Below are 24,047 nucleotides of genomic sequence, written 5' to 3'. Positions count from 1 at the left end.
GGTCTACTATCAGACGGCACTGCTGCTTCAACAGAAGCAGGCGCATTACTTTCAACATCATCCGCCACTGCTCTATCGGGATCCATTTACTATATGAAAACACATTTTTCAAATCGTCAGGAGTCGCTACACTATCATAATATATTTATGGCATGTATAGCTAGACTCGTACACATGCTACGTTAGTCTGAGAACAGACTAAACCATAGCTCTGATACCATTAAATGTAATACCCCTTACCCGTATTTGACTCCAGGACAGGGTTCGAGGCGTTACCAGACTTAAACATAAAAAAACATACAAAATAGTACTATAATAATTTCGTCTAAATTTAAAACTTTTCAATCACATGCTAATTGTCCCTTATAAGGGTCTACAAGACCCAAAACATACATTGGAAGCGGTTCAGGACTAAACCGAGAACTTTCAGAACCTTTTTAAACTAGGAAATTTCCTTGCTTTGGGAGAGTCACGCCCGTGTGAGTAGGCCATGTGGTCACACACGTCCGTGTGGCTTGGGACACGCCCGTGTCCTCAGCCCGTGTAACTCTTTGACTATGACATCATCAACAAATTAAGGTCACACTGTAACACCCCTTACCTGTACACCCCTTACCTGTATCTGATGCCAAAACAGGATTTGAGGCATTACTGGACTTAAACATGAACATTCATACAAAACCAGGCCATAAAATTTCATCCAAACTTTTCAATCACCAATGAATTGTCCCTTAATAGGGTCTGCAAGACCCGAAACATGCATTGGAAGCAGTTCGGGACTAAATCGAAAACTTTCAGAAACTCTTCATCACTCAAAAAAATTTCTTACTTTGGGAGAGTCACACGCCCATGTGGGTAGGCCGTGTGGCTCGAGACACACCCATGTCACTAGCCCGTTTAACTCTTTGACAATGACGTCATCAACAAAATAAGGTCACACAGTAAAGTCACATGCCAGTGTGCTTAGGCCGTGTGCGAATTAAATTCAGAAGAAATTAAGTGCAGACTTCACGTTGCTTGGGCACACGCCCATGTCCTAAGGCCATGTCCTTGACACGGCTGAGACACACGGCAGTGTCTCTGTCAGTGCGTTTACTACTGGGCATTCTGCTTTGCATGATTAGGGTGCAGGGGACACATAGCCAATTCACACGGCCATGGGGCAGATCATGTGTCATACATGGCCAAGATATATGCTCGTGTGTCTAACCTTGTAGACAATTTTTAGGTTATTTTCCAAGCCATTTGCCACCCTTAAACACACACATACTTACACTCATATCATGGCATGCAACATGGCACATTTGATTACTCAAACATTCACATTCATGGATAAATTATGACTTAACAATGTCAACATATCACCTATCCAAACTATTATGCTTTCATATGGCATTCCACACCAATATCATATTTGTCTATCATCTTTGCTAACCTATTTTCAAGTTATACATTTACACCACATAAATTGTATACACATTAATCATTTTTCATGCACTCCTCATACAAGCCATCCATCACACTCATTAACCATAAGCAATTATAACCACATTTGCATGCATGCATCAATAATTAGAGTTACAACCCAAATAATCAATATGAGCCACCTCTTATAGCCATATACAAACTAATCATAATACTTTCATGAGCCAACCCATTTGGCTAATCAATATGAAACACAAAAAAGAGACCAAGTCCCTATACATGTCATACTCAAAATGATAAGACTAGCTATACCCAAATGTCCAATTGATAGTGTGATCGTGTCTCCGACGTCTTCCAATCCCCGAGCTACTTGGCGACACTAAAAGAAAAAGAAAGGAAGGGGGTAAGATTTAAAGCTTAGTAAGTTCACATGCAAATAAAAATGCAAGTTAAATAAGCATTAATCATAAATTTAACATAATGAACATAACCTTGCATTTTATCAAATCTCATAAACTTATTCTTCATATACATATACACATATTCCTGCCACAAGTTCATCATATCTCATGTAATTCTCATGAGTTCAATGTACATACCTATGCCACTTGCACATGATAACTTACTTTCTTATCTTTGTCGTTTTTTTTCAAGATTACTCATTGAACTTCTTTTAGAACTACCCGTTGAACACTTGAAATACTATCGGATACATCGGAAGCTTGCACCTAAGTGCCTCATATGTAGCCAACGCTACTTTATATATCAGATCACATGTTGCTCACTTATAAGCTACTCATGAGACTATTCAAACAGGCCGTTAGGTATTTGCAACACATGCTAGACTACCTCGCCATCAATAGAATATATGAGACCAGTACCCAAACACCAAAACATGTGTCATATATATCACGAGCTCAGACCACAACTCAATGAGTTCAAATGTCACATATATCATGAATTCAAACCACAACTCAATGAGTTTAGATCACATATTTCCTAGTGACATTTCACTTGTATCCTAAACTATTCCTAACGTTCAAACGGGATTTCCATACTTATCACATCACTGTCAGAGTTGCTCGTAACGTCGATTTCAATACTCATAGCACCAATCACATATTCATGATGAGATTTAAACAATAAACACATCATACTACAATATATCAAATGTGTAAATTCTTATCATACATGCAACATTAAAGCATTTAAAGTATGAAACATGTTGCATTATTTGCAAATGAACTTACCTTGGTACAAAATGATAGAAACGAGCCTAATCCTCGTAAACTTTGTTTTTCCCCCGATTAAGACCAGAATTACATTTTTTTATTATATATAATGCCAAATTTAACTTGTTCAATACATATATTGGTCAAATCGACCCATAACACATGCTTTAGTAAAATTACCATATTACCCATGACTTTTCACTTATTTACAAATTGGTCCCTAGGTTCGTAAAATCAAATGCATGCATTTTCTTGGTTACCCAAGCCTAACCGAACCTACACCATGTTCATATTAGCCCACATTTTCCTTTATTTTACACTTCTACTACTCATTTTTACACCTTTTACAAGTAAGTCCTTTTTAGATGTTTTCACTAAAAATCACTTAGCAAAAGATGTTTATCACACATCAAACATTCATATTCCTCCATTAAACATCAAAATACAACCATGTCACACATGGGTCAATTTTCATACATGAACCCTAGCTCAAAATAATGGTAGAAATAGCTAGATCGGTTGATGACAACTTCAAAAATGTAAAGAATATTAAAAACGAGCTTGGGAGAACTTATAATCAAGCTTGAAATGTTGAAAACCCTAGTTATGGACACTCCCCAAAATTTTGGCTAGCACTTGGAGAAGAAGAACAAATTTTGCTTTCTTTTTCTCTTTTTATTCTTTTATTTACCAAAAGACAAAAATGCCCTTAAGGCATTTCTTTCCAATTTTTCCTATTCATGCCCATTTTTGTCCAAAATTTTAGAACTTGATCTAATTGCTATTTAATGACCTCTAATTAATAATCCAATGCAATTTCATTCTTAAAGCTTCTAGAACACAATTTTTGTAACTTATTCAATTTAGTCCTTAAAGTCAAATTGGACACTTTAGGCATAAAATTTCTTCATGAAAATTTCACACAAAGATGCAATCATGTCATGGATCATCAAATAATCATAAAATAATTATTTCTATCTCAAATTTGTGGTCTCAAAACCACTATTTTGACTAGACCCTAATTTGGGATGTTACATGGATAGTTAAAGTTTTAGGGATTAATTTGATAGATCTTAAGTTTAGATTTGAAAAGCGACTAAATTGTAATGTATATTGATGATTGTGTTCCATAAGGACTTAAGTGAATAAATTTTGAAATTAGGGTTAGAATTGAGAAATTGGAAGTCAGATTAGGCCTAGACTGGAATTGGCATAAAAAATTTAAGGTTAAATTTGAAAGTTATGTTAGTCTCAATTTTAGGGACTAAATTGAATAAAATGTAAAAGTTGTATAAAATAGCAATTAAATGCAAAAATGGTTGTGTATTGATAAATTTATATATTTATGTTAATCCATAGCTAATGTCGACCCAGATTTCTCGAAAAAGAAAGGAGAAGTCAAAACCGTCGATAATTAGCTCAGAGTTTACAGTTTGTGTTTCTATAACCCGAAATACTTCAATTGTTATATTTATGAATTGTATTTCATGGTAAGATCATAAGATAAGCTAAAAATGGTAAAAAGAGCTACATTGATTTGATTCAGATTTCTTATTTGCGATAAAGACTAAAGTGAATAGTTTCTGAAATATTGGATAACGATATGGATTTGGGACATTGATTATAAATGAAAATGAATAGAGGATACTGGAGATAACAATATTTTGATGGATGAAATAACGATATTTTTAATGCTTTATGATCATTTGAATCTTGTCAGATTTTTATGAATATGTAATTAGGTATAAGTGTGGTTGTAATGGTCATTTTATGGATGAATTGATAGATTGCTTGGATTATATGCTTTTTGTATTCATAGTTGAGAAAAAAGATCATGCTAGACATTGTGCTTGGTTTTAGTTGATGGATGATATGCTTGTGTTATTTGGTAAGTTTGATAATTAAACATGTGATGGTTGTATGATTGAATGTATACATGTGTGGCTTGATTAATTGGGGTACCATTTAAGGTATATTGGCATGAATGAATGTGGTCATTTGTTTAGTTTTGAATTGTTGATTGAGGTGCCAACAGTGGCATATTGGTTATGTAGTTAGGATGGTTGTTTTAAAATGATGGTTGACCTGAATTGAATGTTTACGAATAGGTTGAGATATGGCTTAAATGGTAGCTTATGGTATAAGTGTTTCATGGCTAAATTGCTTGTGTTGAAAAGCATTTCCAAGTACTCACGGCTTGAGACACGACCATGTGCCATACATAGGTTCGCTTCATAGCCGTGTGGTCTATTAAATTTTAAAGTGATTTTGGTGCACACAGTTTAAAAAGTTACACAGTTTTCTCACATGACCATGTGACCTATCCATATGGCCATATGACCCACTCACACGACCATGTGGCCTATCTCACATGGGCATGGATCTTGTACATGATTTAGCAACATGACTGTGTGGTTCATCACACACGGGTTGAGCTCTTGCACACGACCATGTGACTCATGTTTCAAAAATTTTCCCAACTTTTTGTTTTTAATTCAAATCAATCCTTGTTCATTCTCGACTTATTTTTAAGCTTCCATAAGCTTGACATAAACCCGAAATAGATTGAATAGCATGATATACCTGCTTGTATGTGATGAATTGATATTCATTTGAGATTTTTTACAAGTAAATTGCATGTAATTGTTTGATATTTGTTTGTAACATTCTATTACTCGAGTTCGACGATCGGATCAGGTATGAGGAGTTACAAGTACAATTACACGACATAGTACTATAAGGCATGGGTTGCAAAATAAAAGGCTATGGATAAGTTGCATCAAGTCTGGGACAGGCCGTACAATGATTTATGGCATTGTTGTCAGGTTAGGTTTTGTAATCGATCTAGAATCACACCTAGTGTACTTCGACGATCGTCTGGTCCCTGGAAAAAGAGTATTCGACTGATTCTTTTAGACCTTTAATCAATGTAGGGAAGCTTTTCGGCATTGGAAGCTTTTAGTGCAAATTGACGACACCTAGTTGTACGAGAGGTATCAGTATTGGTTGTTGATGGTTGTTGCCCAGGATGGTAATCGGAGGATTCTACGATAGCATTTACAATAACTCCCTCCAAAAACGCAAATGATTGGGATTTCTTTCTTAGCTAATTAGGTTATCATGTTTGCCTACAGCTCGACATATGTGTCATATCCAGATCAGCGTATGACATCCATTCAAACTACAGTTCACAATTGTAAATTTTGTTATGTATGAAAAAATAGTAACTAACATCCACTTTCGAGTGTTGATCTTACAGCAATTGGATATCTTCGAGCTTCTCCGATAGTCCTATAAAAATCTGCCCATGGTTCCACCTATTCAGGTGATATGTTAATTCAAACATATAATAAATTAACAACATTTAATATATTAACTACATATTATTATCAAATGATTTTTACCTTGTCACCAATTGGAACATATAAGTTCACTTGGAGATGTAGAAATGGTAGCTGCCATCACGCCTATGACTGCAGTGGAGCAGGCAACCACCAATTGACATCTTATCTTGTTTTGTCACCTGATAGAACTCTCAGTCCAAGGTGATCAACATGGTTGATCCCCAACTTAGTTGTTTGCATTCTTTGAAGTCGGTTAGGTGTATTAGCCACCTTATGTGTACCAAATTTCGAGATTTATCAAGTATTAGAATGTCGCAATTAACCTTAAGATGAATGCTCGACATATTATTCTTTGACGATGTCAGGCACGTTTGGCAAAATATTTTTGAAATTAGTTTCCAGCCATTTCATATTTATCCGACCACTTTGCAGCTTGTTCGCCACCTTCCCAAAAATGCCTCACAAAGGTCCTCTTTATCAAGAATGACCGTTGACCCCATAATGACTGACCTATCCACCAGTAAACCAAGTTGTAAAGGTAGGTCCTCAAGTGTGATTGTACACTCATCGCATGGAAGATGGAAAGTATGTGTCCCTAGCCTCCATCTTTCCACCAATGCGTTCATGACTGTAGGATCGAGTTTGCAACCCCGGAGCATACGAGACGCATGTAAGAATCTTGGGTCTTGCAAGTAACCACAAATTTGGGTGTCTAGGCTCTTTGACAAGTTATGTATGAACTCCTCCAAAACACGATCATCCACCTATTTATATAGAAAAATTAAAATATTTAAAAAATTAAATAAGTTTAATTTTAAATTAATTGAAAATAACGAAATTTAAAATCTTGTCTTAACATTATTGCTTAAGTGACGAAAATATGCTTGTCATCGACACAAATCAGAGAGCTTGTCATTTGTGAAAATTTAATCGAAATGAATATACAAAATAATTAAACAAATCTTTAGTATTTTTAAAGAGAGTGTATAGGAGAATTTCAAACAAAAATTTAGAAATTTGAAAAGATTTGAGAGTTTAGAGAGAATAGAGAGAGTTGGATTTGAGTAAAAATAATGAAAAATGGCCTGGTATTTATAGGAAAAAAATATTACCATTGGCCCTTTCAAATAATTTTACCATTGGAAATGTTTAAAAAGTCGTTTGGGAAAATGACCGTTGGAGGAAAGTGCATCCACTGTACAGTTCGCAAGAAAGAGCATCCAGTTGGGCGCACTTTGCAGCCACTTGTGCAGAAAGCGTGCCTAGCTAGACGCACTTCCACACACTCTCTCCGACAATAACTTATTTTCCTATTTTATAAAAAACGACCTAAAAAGCTAATTTAAAAAAGGCATATAAACCTAATTTAGCCAAAATTTTATATAGAGGTTATAAACATTTACTTATTTTTCATGCACAAAGCCTATAATACTAGCATCCTAAAAGTTTGCCTCTAACTAAATTAAATTATGACTTGCATCAATAGTTATTATTATGAGCATTGATCTAAAAAATTAGCTATATAAATTAACTTAATTTACAACTATTTTGCTTACACACAGTGTAACAGCACAATTTTGGGCCTAGTCAGAACAGTGGTTTCGGGACCACGAATCTAACGTAGTGAAACTTATTTTTATTACGTTTTTAACGTCTACAATTTTATTTTGTGAAAATTTCGTTCGAAAATTTTGACGTTTGGGCACTCAATTGGTCAAAAGGACTAAATTGTAAAAAGTGCAAAACTTGAGTTCTATTGCTAGAGGTGCCTAATTGTTATGAAATTTTAAATTGAGGGTCCTTAGATGGTAATTAGACCATTTTAATTTAAGTTGGACAAAAATAGACATGAGGTAAGAGAATTTTAGTGTTTTAAGAAAATGGCATTTTGGTCATTTAGTAATTAAATGAATTAAAAGGAAAAAATCAAGCCAAAATCTTGTCCATCTTCTCCCCCCTTGTGCCAAATATTATAAGGAAGTCATATCTAGGGTTTGGCCAACTTTCAAGCTCGATTGTAAGTCCCTTCTTGCCCCGTTTTTAATGCTCTTTACATTTTTGAAGTCGTTATCACTCGATCTATCTATTTCTACCATTAATTTGAGAAATGATTAAGGTCTAGGGTTTGAACCATGTTAGATATGTGTTTATTTTGATGTTTAATGGTAGAAAATGTGTGTTTGGTGTTTGATAAACAACTTTTGCTATATGATTTTTGATGAAAATATGAAAAGGACCAATTTGTAAAAATGTTATAAAATGTGCGTAAAAGTGTGATTAAATGAAAATTTTGGGCTGTTATAAGCATAAAAGAGGTTCGACAATCCTTGGGAATCGAATAAATTGAATCTATTTCAATTTATGAGCCTAGGGACCAAAATGTAAAAATGTCAAAGTTTAGGGGCAAAAATGTAATTTTGCAATAATATGGTTTTTAAACTGAATTGGGTAATGTGAATAATAAATGAGTTAAGTTTTTTATTATAGATAAAGAGAAACGAGGTTCAAACCTAGATCGGGGGGAAAAACAAAGTATTTGACGATTAGGTCCCATTTCCACTATTTTTGTACCGAGGTAAGTTCTTATGAAAATAATGCATTGTTTTAATTATGTTTTAAATACTTTACTATTTTATGAATTATGATTGACCATTGAGCGTGTTCGACAAAGTTACGACAAGAGTGGAATCCTAGTTGAACCATAGGAATAGATAGGATACAAATGTCATGACATTAGGGTTACTAAGACAATGTGTAAGACCATATCTGGGTTATGGCCTCAATATGAGATTTCGTGTAAGACCATATCTGGGCTATTGGCATCGATATGAGATCCCATGTAAATCCATATCTGGGATATGGCATTGGTATGGTATCATGTGTACGGAACTCCCGAGTATCCCTTAGTATTCCAAATGGTTCAACGGGTAATTTAATGAGTATGTCAAAGGTGAATTGCATGCAAATCCAATTCAAGATGACTCAGGTATGTACGAAAAACTCATACGAGATGAGATCGTTATGTGATGAACCCTCGGTAAGGTTATGATTGAGTAAGTTATGATTACAAGATCTCAATAATATTTATGCCAATTATCATCATGTTAATTTTATGTTAAATATTAGTTATGATGCCGATTATTTGCATGGGAACATACTAAGCTATATAGCTTACTCCCCTTTTCTTTCCATTATCTTATAATGTCACCAAGCTATCTCGGGGATCGAAAACTGCCGGAGATCCACTCACACTATCAACTAATTATTTTTAGTACCAATGAATTTGACAAGTTGAGTTATGGCATGTATAGGGACTTGGTTATTTTATTATGTGTCATAATTGAATTAGCCTAATGTGTTGGCCTATATTGGTTGATAATTCATTGTGTAAATGGCCATTGAAATTTACTAATATTGGTTTAAGTATATATGCATATGATGATGTTTTCATGGATGTGGAAAATTACATGGTTTAAGTTGATAAGTAGGTGATGGTTGTATGTGGTAAATGGTAGCATGTGAATGATGTGTGGATGTATTGATTGTGGCTGAATTGTTTGAATGTATATGCTTGGATTGGTGTTATGTTTTGTTGTATAGGTGTGTGCATAAAAGGGTGACAAAATGGCTTGGCAAATAGCCTTGTTTTTGTCCACACAGCTTGCCCCATGGGCGTGTGTTCCGGCTGTGTGTCCCCCGCACCTTAATTGTTACAAAATAGAATGCTCAAAATTCAGCACACGGTCAGAGACATGGACGTGTGTCTCAGCCTTGTGGATGACACAGCCTCAGGCACGGGCTATGCCCTGGGCGTGTGAAGTCTGCACCTATTTTATGAAAATTAAATCGACCACATGGCCTAGCACACGGGCTTGTGACTTCGCCATGTGTCTTTAATTTTTTCTTGGGTGACAAACAAAAAGTTACACGGGATAGGGACATGAGCGTGTGTGACCATACAGCCTACCTATACGAGGGTGTAGCTCTTAAAACATGAAAAATTTTCTGACTGTTGTGAAATTTTTTAAAGTTCTCGGTTTAGTCCCGAACCGCTTCCAATGCCTGTTTCGGGCCTCGTAGGCTCGTAATAGGGACTTTATGATTAATTTGTAAAAAGTTTTAATTTGTACAAAAAATTTATGGCTCGAAAATGTATTTATGCTCGTGTTTAAGTCTGGTAATGCCTTGTACCCTATTCCGGTGTCGAACACGGGTAAAGGGTGTTACATTTAGTGGTATCAAAGCTACAGTTTAGTCAATTCTCAGACTAACGAACCGTGCATAAGAGTCTAGCTAGACATGCCATAAATAAACTGTGATAGTGTGATGACTCCTGACAATTTTAAATTGTGTTTGCATATAGTAAATGGAACCCAATCGAGTTGAGGCTGATGACATTGAAAGTAATGCGCTGGCTCCCACTCAAGGAGTAGCACCGTCTAATTGTAGACCTCCAATGGTTGGTTAGGGAGAAGGGGGTAGGGAAGCCTTTCTCCACATGATGAATGAGTGGCATACGGAGTTTGTTCAAACAAACCCGAATGCCCAACCTCCTCCACCCCTACCTATTCCTCAACTGTTTCCCATAGTCCACAAGGTATGGAATTTGTAAGAATGACCAAGCCCCCGGTTGATAAGATCTGAAAGCATGGGGTTGAAGATTTTAGAGCTAATGTGGATGATGATCCCGAAAGAACTGAGTTTTGGCTCGAAAACTCCATCAGGGTATTTGATGAGTTGTCTTGCACACTAGATGAGTGTTTAAAGTGTGTTGTCTCACTACTGAGAGATTCTGCATATCACTGGTGGAATACACTGGTATCAGTGGTACCAAGAGAGAGGGTTACATGGGAATTCTTTAAAGAGGAGTCCCGAAAGAAATATATTAGTTGGTGATTCATCGATCAGAAACGTAAGGAATTTTTTAAGCTGAAACTTGATTGAATGTCAGTAACAGAGTATGAGCGAAAATTTGCAGCAAATATGCTCGAGAGTGTGTTTCCACTGAGGCTATCATGTGCAAGAGATTTGAGGATGGATTGAATGAGGATATTCATGTGTTAGTTGGGATATTAGAACTGAAAGAATTTGTGGTATTGGTCAAGCGAGCCTGTAAGGCCGAAGAGTTGAATAAAGAAAAGAGGAAAGCTAATTGTGAAGCTAAAGACTCAAGGAAACGACCGATGAGTAAGTCATTTCCATCTCATTCAAAGAAGTCTAAAGAAATGTATTCTCGTTCGAATGTTTCAGCTGGGTATTCATACAGAGATCGTGGGAAGCAATACTTTGGTTCTAAATCTCAAGCCACTTCAATGGTAAGTGTGGGTAATGTAAGGCCTAACAGACCCGAATGTCAGCATTGTGGAAGGAGACATCCCAGCGAGTGTAGGATGAATGACTGGGCTTGTTTCAAGTGCGGCTCCCAAGAGCATTTTATCCAAGATTGCCCTAGATTGGCTGAGAGATGCAAAACTTGGTCAATGTTTAGGCATTCAATTTGGTCAAAAGGACTAAATTGTAAAAAGTGCAAAACTTGAGTTCTATATGCTAGAGGTGCCTAATTATTATGAAATTTTAAATTGAAGGTCCTTAGATGGTAATTAGACCATTTTACTTTATGTTGGACAAAAATAGACATGAGGTAAGAGAATTTTAGTGTTTTAAGAAAATGACATTTTGGTCATTTAGTAATTAAATGAATTAAAAGGAAAAAATCAAGCCAAAATCTTGTCCATCTTCTCCCTCCTTGTGCCAAAAATTAGAAGGAAGTCATATCTAGGGTTTGGCCAACTTTCAAGTTCGATTGTAAGTCCCTTCTTGCCCCGTTTTTAATGCTCTTTACATTTTTGAAGTTGTTATCACTCGATCTATCTATTTCTACCATTAATTTGAGAAATGATTAAGGTCTAGGGTTTGAACCATGTTAGATATGTGTTTATTTTGATGTTTAATGGTAGAAAATGTGTGTTTGGTGTATGATAAACAACTTTTGCTATATGATTTTTGATGAAAATATGAAAAGGACCAATTTGTAAAAAAGTTATAAAATATACGTAAAAGTGTGATTAAATGAAAAATGTGGGCTGTTATAAGCATAAAAGAGGTTCGCCTATGCTTGGGAATCGAAGAAATTGAATCTATTTCAATTTATGAGCCTAGGGACCAAAGTGTAAAAATGTCAAAGTTTAGGGGAAAAAATATAATTTTGTCATAATGTGTTTTTTAAACTGAATTGAGTAATTTGAAATATAAATGAGTTAAATTTGTTAAATTTTACCACACAGTCGTGTGTTAGGCCGTGTGAATAATTTAAGTATTTTGTTTTGCAATTTAAATGACGCAGGGGACACACAGCCAAACCACACGCCCATGTGCTAGGCTATGTGAACAAATTTTAAGTATACTAACTTCTGCAAACACTACAGCAAAGCAGGTTTTTAGCGGCCTTTTTTTGGGCCTTTAGCGGTGCTTATAAGAGCCGTAAAAAATGACGCTAAAGACAACGCCGCTAACATTTTACGGCGTTCATGTAAAAAAATATCGCTAAAGAACATGGCTTTTAGCAACGTTTTTTAGAAAGCACCATTAAAGAACGTGACCTTTAGCAGCGCCTTTCACACAAATGCCGCTAAAAAAGGTGACCTTTAGCAGCGCTTTTCATACAAATGTCGCTAAAGAACGTGACCTTTAGCAGCGCTTTTACATGAACGTCGCTAAAGGTTATGTTCTTTTTGGCATTTTTAGTAAAAATGCCACTAATTTTAGCAGATTTCTAATATCCTATTTTCATTCATAGACAACCTTTCCTGTAACATCAAATCCAACCAATAACAGCAAATCTAAACGATACTTCAAGAATCCAACGAAAGATATATTATCTAAATTAATAAATGAAATAACAAAATATTCTTACAGTAATGTTAAAAATTATATTGTTAAAGCATTCTTACAATAAGAAAATAAACGTCTAAGATGGTGGATTCTGCGAAAACTGAAACATCTTCATCATATCCTGAAGCTGTGCTGGAGTTCGTTGTATTTTCTATTTTGCTCTGCTTCTCTCGCTGCTGGCTCCTGTTTAAGTTGTAGCTCGAGTTCTTCATATTTTCTTTGAACCTCTGCTTCTCTCGATGCCGCCTCTGCTTTAAGTTGAGCAATTTGCTCAACTGTTGATCGCAGTGATTCGTAACAAGTAATAAAATATTTATAATGAAGATCAAACTTAAGCTAACTATTATCACGATGAAAAGGCAAGCACACCTATCGAACAATAGTATAGTAATGGCAAGACCGGGATATCGTACCCAAGGGAACCAAAAGTACTAGTAATAACTATCTCTTTATTATCTAGCCTAGGAATAAAAAGGGTTTATTTTAATTAACTAATTATTAAAACTAAGAACGCACAGAGAAAAGAATTGGGGAATTGCTTTTGGGAAAATCGATTGACTTGAGACAATACCTAAGGAAAAATCCACCTAGACTTTACTTGTTATTCTGGCTTCGAACCGGACGATTTATTCATTTAACTTGTTCCGTAGAGATCCCTAAGTTATGTTATTATCCCTATTCAAGACTAATAATGTCTAATCCCTAGATTGAATAACCGAGACTTTTCTCTAATTAACACTCTAGGGTTGCATTAACTCGATCTATGGATCCCCTTATTAGGTTTCACCCTAATCCGACAAAATCTTGCCACCCTATTTCTAGGCGCGCAATCAACTCTACTTAATTATGACAAATGTACTCTTAGATAAGGTCTATTCCTCCTCTGAATAAGAGCATGTCTTGAATTAGTATCCTGGGATATCAAAACAAGAATTAAGAACACATAATTAAGAATAAGTTAAATATTTATCATACGATTTAGAAAATAATAACAAGATTCGTCTTAGGTTTCATTCCCCTTAGGTATTTAGGGATTTAGTTCATAACTAAATAGGAAAACATCTCAAAAGAATAAAGAATACAAAACATAAAGAAAACCCAAAACTCCTGAAGGGAAATTGAAGAGAGATCTTCAGTCTTGATGATGAATCCGGCTTCCAAGATGGATCAATCAGCTTCCTTGGAGTATTTCCTTACTCCCTATTCTCCTTCCCCCTCTTCTTTGCTCCTTTAAGGTGTATTTATAGGCTTTGGAATGCCTAAATGCCCTCCAAAGTGACCTTTTCTGAATTGGACTTAACTTGGGCTTGGCAGGGACACACCCGTGTTCGATTACTTCAGGCCGTGTTCGAGCCTGCCAAATTGACACGGCCATATGGTTTGCCCGTTTGAGGAGGTCCAGCCCGTGTTGATTTCGTACTTTGGCCCATTTTCTTTGTTTTCGGCCCGTTTTTTGTTCCTTTTGCTCTCCTATGCTCTCCTAAGTATAAAACATGAAATTAAGGCATTAGGAGCATCAAATTCACCAATTCTAATTGAAAATCATCCACAAAATGCATTAAGCATGGGGTAAAAATATGTATAAATTACGGTTTATCAAATACCCCCACACTTAAGCATTTGTTTGTCCTCAAGCAAAATTCTCAACTCATAATCAAAATAAATTCTTCTCAACTTATAATTTCTATCGATAAAATTTCAAAATAATTCATAGGTAATCATACATTAAGAATTCAACTAAAAGAACATAAAAGGTTCAATCATTCCAAGTTGAGCATTTTATTCCGAAAATATAGGTGTCTCCCCTTATCTAAGTAATTACCTTCGATTTAGAATATCACAGAGTTTCACATCCTCACTACAAATTCACTCAAATCACTCGAGGTATTTTAAGGGCAATAAATGAAGCACTCCATAGTCAATAATGAAAAGTCATTACCATAGGCTTGCATGAAAATCAAATCTCCACCACTATAATTTAAAATGATACATCAATCAAAAGGTATTTAGAGGGTTGTAATGAGGCTTGGTTAGGGAGTGTGGTCACAAGCTAAAAGAAAGGGTTAGAATCGAGATTGAATTGAGAAATTGCCTAACTAGAAAAAGAGTTAATCATTACTTGCGTACAATAGGGCTTCTTTTCAGAATATGGTATTAGTAATAAATAGTCTCTCTTTTTTTGTTTTTTAAAGAACAAGTTAACTAATATAGACTAAATATCCAGAACAAAACATAGTTAGGCAATCTATTCAACTCAAATCTTGACAAAAATAGGGATTAATTTAGGGGATTTCGACAATAATGGGTTAAAGATTAATATTAATGGTAATACAAGAATTAGTTTGTTGAGCTCAAGGGGGTTTACTAGGGGTTAATCGTGGAGGTAGGATTTTCATGGCATGAGTGGGTTAATCCTAAGTGCCTTAATCATTTTGACATATCAAATCAAATGATATGGTCTCGACATGCATAATCAAGCAAGTTCTAGAATAACAATTCAATACTGACGCACTCAAAGCAATAATAAAGGTGAGCATGAAAGGATGAATAGGTGCTCAAAAGGCTCAAAAATCTCAAAAATCTCACAAAAATTATGGCTTTTTGATGTTAAAAACTTGTGAGCTCCAATTCAAAGTAATACTTAAACTTTGGGGAAACAACCTAAGATTTTAATATCTTAAAAATCAACTTATCTTGCTTGATTCTCTAATTTCTTAAAGTTTAAACAATCAATGCATAATTGCCTACATTTTAATTCAAGATATATCAATTAAAATCATAAATCAATCAAAATTTATCCTAAATATGATATGAGAGCTTTTTCAAGAGGACAAGGCAATCATTCAGGGACTTTCTGATAATGAAATAAATATCCCCCCACACTTAAAATGTACATTGCCCTCAATGTACAAAGATAGATATTAGAGTATAAAAATAAGATAGGGAGAGAAGTGAAACTTCCTGTATGATGAATTCCTCGAACTAGAGTTTTGGAGAGTGATCGGTTCAAGAGTGGAGGAGGATACTCCAGTGGTCGTAGAGGTTCATTAGGCCATAAGTCCTGCACCAAAAGAATATTATATCTAGTGGTAGCTATGGTCGTGGTCGAGCAGGACATGGCAGTCGTGGAGAACCATTTTTCGGTGGAGTTTTAGTTCCTTTGTGATGATTAGCTTAAGAGCTATATATAACTGTGATAGAATCAGGAACTTTTTAGGAGATATTAGGAAGTATAAGGATTTGAAAAGAAATAGCCATAATAAAATTCTAAAATCTAATAAAAATAATAGAAATAGTTTCAATAATAAGTAAGAACAGAAAATAATAAATAAATATTTCTAAATATCTTCATTGCTGGATGGTTCACGAGGTGGGACTGGCGATGAGATGGGAAGGTGCTAACAAATCTGCTGTAGAGTAGAATCAATGTTGTCAAATTGTTGAACACACTGAAGCTCGAATCGGGTAAGGTGCTCAGAGATGTTAGCATATGAAGCTGCCACATGAACTGGACGAGAAGGTGGTGGTGGCTGAGAATAGGGATCAGGGAGTGGAGAAGGGGAGATTTCGGCTAGGGCTTTGGAAAGGAAGAGGAAAATGAGCAGCGATTTGCTTATATAGGGGAAGGCCACACGGCCTAGGGCCATGCTCGTGTCCTTATGAGGTTGAGCCCGTGTGTTTCGAATTTTACAATTTTAGGTCGTGCTTGGCTACTATCCCACGCCCGTGTTTCTTGGGCGTGTGTGGTACACGGCCATCTCGCACGGTCGTGCCTAGCTGTGTTCGCTTCTCCCCCGCCCATTTTAAGGTACCACGCCCGTGTATTATTGTCCACAACTTAATGGCACAGGCGTGTCCCACGCCCGTGTCAAAGAAACAGAATCGAGCCTTGTCCCTGGCACACCTGTTGGTTTCCATTCCCATGCCCGTGTATGTATCAAATTCACCCACGGCCATGTCGCACGGCCGTGGGGATTTATCGTATCCCGTGTTTTTGGGAAATTATTTACCCTATTTTCGCATGGCCGTATCGCACGGTCGTGTTTCCCTCCGTGTTCGTGCACATAGCCTTAAGCACGGCCGTGTTACAGACCGTGTGGTGCTGGGAACCTATGCTTCAAATACTCGGTCAGTGACCTAAATGTTTAAAATTTGAATTTAAAAAAATTTAAAATGGTTAGTACTCGGGTTGCCTCCCGAGAAGCACTTATTTATAGTCTAAGCTCGACTTACCTCTCTGTTGAATGATCATGGTGGTTTGAGAAGTTCATACTCCTCATTCCTGTTGTCAATTTTAAAATAAGGTTTTAAATGGGTGTTGTTTACCTTAAAAGTGCCGAAATTGGGATGACTCACCTCCACTGTACCGAATGGAAAAATACTAAGTACCGTAAGAGGGATTTCCTCATTTGGTGTAGTAGTGACAATGTGAGGATCAACAGCATCTAGTAAGACTATATCACCGACCTGAAGTTGATTAAGGGAGTTATCGGGCTTGTTTTTGCATAGTTTCGGTTTATCATGTGTTCTCGATTTGTGTTCTCGCCATTCGTCTAGCTCCTCTATCCGTAGTCTTCGATCTTCATAGACGTCTTTGTTCTCTTCATGATAGTAGCGCACTGTCTCTGTTGTCTTTGTTTGAGAAAGTTCCTGCAAGGATGATTGAATATTAGTTTTATCATCGACAGATTTTATAGCATTATCTTGAGTTTTAGAGGTTTTGACTGAGTCGCGTGCTTGGAGTGTTACTGCGTCGTCACCTACACGAAATGTTAGCTCACCTGTGCCTACATTAATAATGGTTCTGGCAGTTGCTGAAAATGTCGTCCTAAAATTAGAGGTACCTCGTTATCCTCATCCATATCTAAGACAACATGTAACACCCCGTACCCGAGACCGTTGCCGGAGTCGAACACGAGGTGCTAACAGACTTAATTCATTTATTTTCACAGTCCATTTTAAGAATTTCCAGACAAGCTGGCTAACTGCGTCACTGTCACCTTAAAAATCATATCTTGAGTTCCAAAACTCGAAAACTAGTTTCGTAAATTTTACCTAAAAATAGACTCATATATCCATCTACAAACTGTTTTCTAGAATTTTTGGTCGAGCCAATTAGTACAGTTTATTAGTTAAATTCTTCCCTGTTTCAGGGTTTGACTACTCTGACCTTCATGCATTACGACTTAGATATCTCCTTGTACAGGGCTTCAATACTTACGTCGTTTGTTTCTAAAGAAACTAGACTCGAAAAAAATCTGTACATATAGGGCATGAATTCTAATTATCTCTGGTTAATTTATAGTAAATTTCCAAAGTCGGAACAGGGGATCCAAAAATCGCTCTGGCCCTGTTTCACGAAAACTTAAGCATCTCATAAAATACGGCTCATATGATCGTTTCGTTACTTTCATATGAAAAGAGATTAATCAAGGTTATATTACATAATTTATTCACTATTTAATTCCATTCCTACTATTTTTAGTGATTTTTCAAATGCACACCACTGCTGCTGTCAGCATCTGTTTTTAAGGTAAACTTTACCTATTTCATGGTTTTCCATGAATCAACTAGAATTTGTCATACAAAGCACCAAAATGATCATGATTAACCATTCCAATGGCTAATCGTTACCGAACATTTCCATACCTCTCAATGAACAACATACAAAACGATTATAATGCTATGCTAAAAGTATATATAAGCCATTTTCGCATGGCTATCCAAATTTATACAAAACCAAAGGGTACATGACCAACAACAAAAAGGGTAGTCCTATACATGCCATTTTCAGAGTTCAACCAAAAGTGTACCAAAAGGGCTTTGATAGTGTGGGCGACTTCGACTTTGACACTCCCGAGTCCGATAGCTGACGAACCAAAAACTATAAAACAGAGAATCAAAGAAACGGAATAAGCATTTAATGCTTAGTAAGTTTGAGTAATGAAATCATGCACAACTGATGTATAGCATTCATATGACTAAACGAATAATCTCATATACACATATCCTCACAATCATACCTACTTCACATTTCCAACCCTTATATTCATACATAAGGAATCAACTTGACTAAAGGCCGGAAGCTTGTTAATCGATTGAGCGAATACTATTTAAAAAGAATCAATTATCCCAATGCATATACAAAACATACCTCATCGTTGGGGTTTTACGAGCGTATTAATTGAAATTATTACAACAAGATTGCTCATTCCCAACCCGAGTACCTTCGGGATTTAGCCGGATATAGCTACTCGCTCAAATGCCTTCGGGACTTAGCCCGGTTATAGTAACTCGCACAAATGCCTTCGGAACTTAGCCCGGATATAGTAACTCGCACAAATGCCTTCGGGACTTAGCCCGGATATAGTAACTCGCACAAATGCCTTCGGGACTTAGCCCGAATATAGTAACTCGCACAAATGCCTTCTAGACTTAGCCCGGTTATCATCCGAATATTCATGCACATATCCATAAATCATGACACATCTATATTTCATTTTCATAATTAGAATTCAAACACAAGTCACTTATCAAGCATTACCATTTTCGGCTCAATAGCCACATACAAGAGCATGATTGTGATTTGCTTATAACATGATCTAATCGAATCATAATCTAAGTTCCATTACTCGAAAACTTACCTCGGATGTTGTCGAACGATTTCGGCGGCTATTCGATCACTTTTTCCTTTCCCTTATCCAACTTTGGTCCTCTAAGCTCTTGAGCTAATTCAAACAAATTTAACTTATTAAAGTCTCATTATGCTAGCTTATGGCCGAATATGACAAGGAGTTTGATAGGTCATATGGCCACCTTTAGCTCAAATACAAAATGGTCATACGCATTTTTAATCACATTGAGCAATTTAATACAATTAATATAACATTTCCTCATGTGCACCTTTATGACCGAATACACACATCATTAACCTAATATCAATTAACTAAACACTTTAACAAATTCTCCTTGAGCCGATTATCTAAGTCAAGATAGATTCATCATTATGCTCGCCTATAACTGAATACATGCAACACCAATCTATCTCATGTGGCCGAATATGCATGTCTATGTTGAGGCCAATTATATGCTTAATACTTCCTACAAATATGGTTACTTGTATTGACTACATACCATTTTGTTTCAAGTTCAAAACTCGGCTAATACACATATATACATTAGTAATCAAATACTAACATTTGCACTTCACCTGACTACCATTTTTCATCCAAATAACATGAATCAACAACCATATTTCTCTTCTACTTCCTACCATGGCCGAATGCATCAAGACACCCTACCATTTCAATTTTGGTCATGGGTTAAACAAAGAACTTAATGTCAACTCAAAAATGCTAAAAAGAAAATCCAAGAGTCATCAATCCACCATCACATGTATCATTACAAAGCTTCACATTTAGCATGCAAAAGACATCAACACAAATCCACCTTAGCCGAAACTTAACTCATCTTCATGCGTCATCACCACAACATCAAACACCAACCAAGAAGACAACACCCATGGCCGAATATCATCTCCATCACATAGCAAAGATTTAAACCATGGGCTAGGTAGAACTCAAGCTAACAACTAAAAACATGCATGAATCTCATAGAACAACATCAAACATACCTCCTCCTAAACACCAACCAACCGAACATGAAGCAAGAAAATCCTCTTCTTCTTCCTTCCTCAAGTCACGACAATGGAGGAGTAGCCTAGCTCATTTTTTTTTCTTTTCTCTTTCTCCTCCTACTAACCACTATTATTTTATTACCCATGCTCCTTATTTTATCATTCCTCCCATAAAACACTAACATAACATGTTTATGACATGTTTTACCCATCACATTTTGTCCACCCTCATTGTCATGGCCAGCCACTACCAATTAAGTGGGGAAATTGACATGCAAGTCCACCCTTTTTAATTACATGCACTAATAGATCCTTATAGATTAACCTATCATATTTCACAAGTGTCACACATAAGTCCTATTAACTAAATTCACATGCAATTAACTAAATCGAAGCTTAAAACTTTCACACATTCATATTCACATATTTTAGATAATAATTATCATATTTAAATAATTTGGTGACTTGGTTTAGCGGTCCCGAAATCGCTTTCCGACTAGGGTCACTTTAGGGCTGTCACACAACAAAATCTACTGGGTAAATAAATTTATCAATTTTAACGAGAACGTCTTCAATAATTCCCTTAGGAAATCTAACTGTTTTGTCAGCCAATTGTATGCTCATCCTAGTCTGTTTGGGTTTACCGAGACCTAGTCGTTTAAACATTTTATATGGCATAACATTTATACTTGCCCCTAGACCAGCTAAAGCATTATTCACAGACAAACTACCAATTAAGTAAGGAATTGTAAAACTCCCTGGATCTTTCAATTTGTTTGGTAGCTTATTCTTTAGAATAGCTGAGCAGACTGAATTGAGTTCCACATGTGATGTAGCGTCTAATTTTCTTTTATTGCTCAGAAGTTCCTTTAAGAATTTTGCTGAGTTGGGCATCTGCGATAGAACTTCAATAAAGGGTAAGTTAATATGTAATTTCTTTAAGAGTTTGACAAACTTACCAAATTGTTCTTCTGTTCTGTCTTTCATCATCATTTTAGGATATGGCACACGAGGTTCATGATTCATACTTTCCTATTTGGGATCATTATTGTTTACCTCTTCTCATCCTTTGTTTATCGTGTTGTCTTGCTATAATTCTGGTTCAGGTGCAATGAATCCTTCCTTATCTTGAGTGCTAATTGCATTAAGGTGTTCCCTCGGATTAGGTTCAGTATTACTTGGTAGGCTACCTTGTGGTCGTTCGGAGATTAGTTTGGACAGCTGGCCTATCTGAGTTTTGAGTCCTTGGATCGATGCTTGTTGATTCTTAAGTGCTGTCTCCGTATTTTGGAAACGGGTTTTTGACACCGAAATGAATTTAGAAAGCATCTCTTCAAGGTTTGGGTTTTTCTCCTGTTGATAAGGTGGTTGTTGAAAACCCTGAGGATTTTGCGGCTTTGGATTTCCTTGACCTCCCCAGGAAAAATTTGGGTGGTTCCTCCAACCTGCATTATAAGTATTACTGTATGGGTTATTTTGAGATCTAAAGTTATTATTACCCATATAGTTGACTTGTTCCTCTTCGATTGTGGGATTGAAGGATTGATATTCTGTATGCACACCTCCTTCGCTTGAGTCACACCACATTACTAGATGTACCTGCAAAGAACCAAGAAAACTATCAATCTTTTTATTGAGAAGTTCTACCTGATTTGAGAGCATGGTGACTGAATCGATGTTATAGACGCCGGCTATTTTCGTTGGCTTTGTCCTCATAACTTCCCACTGATAGTTATTCAGTGACATCTCCTCTTTAAATTCATATGCATCTTCCGGTGTTTTGTTGTTGATGGTTCCGCCAGTAGCTGCGTCAACCATTTGCCGAGTCGAGGGATTCAGGCCATTGTGGAATGTTTGTACTTGAAGCCAAAGTGGTAACCCATGGTGGGGGCACCTTCGCAGTAAGTCCTTGTATCTATCCTATGCAACGTAAAGTGTTTCTAAATCCATCTGCACAAAAGAAGAGATATCATTACGTAATTTAGCCGTTTTAGCCGGCGAAAAATATTTTAGTAAAAATTTCTTGGTCATTTGTTCCCAAGTAGTAATTGACCCTCGTGGTAACGAGTTCAACCACTGTTTAGCTTTGTTTCTCAATGAAAAGGGAAATAACCAAAGACGAATTGCATTATCAGAAACGCCATTAATTTTGAATGTATCGCAAAATTCAAGAAAATTTTCCAAGTGCGTGTTGGGATCCTCATCCTACAAACCATCAAACTGAACAAACTGTTGTATCATCTAAATGGTGTTAGGTTTTAGTTCGAAATTATTTGCAGTAATAGTAGGTCTAACTATGCTAGACTCAGTTCCTGTTAAAGAGGGTTTAGCATAGTCATACATAGTACGTGGAACAGGATTTTGATTAGCAGCAATTGCAGGAGGTAGTTGATTGTTTTGGTTTTCAGCCATCTCTTCGGTTGGGGGTTGAGTTTTGTCTTTTTACTCGTTTTCCATGTATCGTAAGCTGCGCTTTATCTCTCTTTGATTTCTGCGAATTGTGCGATCGATTTCTTCGTAAAAAAGTAGTGGTCCCGACGGGTTTCTTCTAGTCATAAACTATAAAAACATGCCAAGAGAAAGAGAAAAAGTATGTTAATAAATAAAATAAAATAAAATTTGCAAGAAAAATAAATGGCTAAAGTAATAAAAATTTAGTGTTCCTAATATTTCAGTTCCCCGGCAACGGTGCCAAAAACATGATCACAGTGATTCTTAACAAGTAATAAATATTTATAATGAAGATCAAACCTAGACTAACTATTATCACGATGAAAAGGCAAGCGCACCTACCAAACAATAGTATAGTAATGGTAAGACCGGGATATCGTACCCAAGGGAACCAAAAGTACTAGTAATAACTATCTCTTTATTATCTAGCCTAGGAATAAAAGGGTTTGTTTTAATTAACTAATTATTAAAACTAAGAACGCACAGAGAAAAGAATTGGGGAATTTCTTTTGGGAAAATCGATTGACTTGAGACAATACCTAAGGAAAAATCCACCTAGACTTTACTTGTTATTATGGCTCCGAACTGGATGATTTATCCATTTAACTTGTTCCGTAGCGATCCCTAAGTTATGTTATTATCCCTATTCAAGACTAATAACGTTTAATCCCTAGATTGAATAACCGAGAATTTTCTCTAATTAACACTCTAGGGTTACATTAACTCGATCTATGGATCCCCTTATTAGGTTTCACCCTAATCCGGAAAAATCTTGTCACCATATTTCTAGGCGCGCAATCAACTCCGCTTAATTATGACAAAAGTACTCTTAGACAGGGTCTATTTCTCCTCTGAATAAGAGCGCGTCTTGAATTAGTATCCTGGGATATCAAAACGAGAATTAAGAACACATAATTAAGAACAAGTTAAATATTTATCATACGATTCAAAAAATAATAACAAGATTTGTCTTAGGTTTCATTCCCCTTAAGTATTTAGGGGTTTAGTTCATAACTAAATAGGAAAACATCTCAGAAGAATAAAAAATACAAAACATAAAGAAAACCC

Source organism: Gossypium hirsutum, chromosome A11 (assembly GCF_007990345.1).
Source record: "Gossypium hirsutum isolate 1008001.06 chromosome A11, Gossypium_hirsutum_v2.1, whole genome shotgun sequence".
Taxonomy (NCBI): Eukaryota; Viridiplantae; Streptophyta; class Magnoliopsida; order Malvales; family Malvaceae; genus Gossypium; species Gossypium hirsutum.
Note: the sequence above shows the minus strand (reverse complement) of the source record.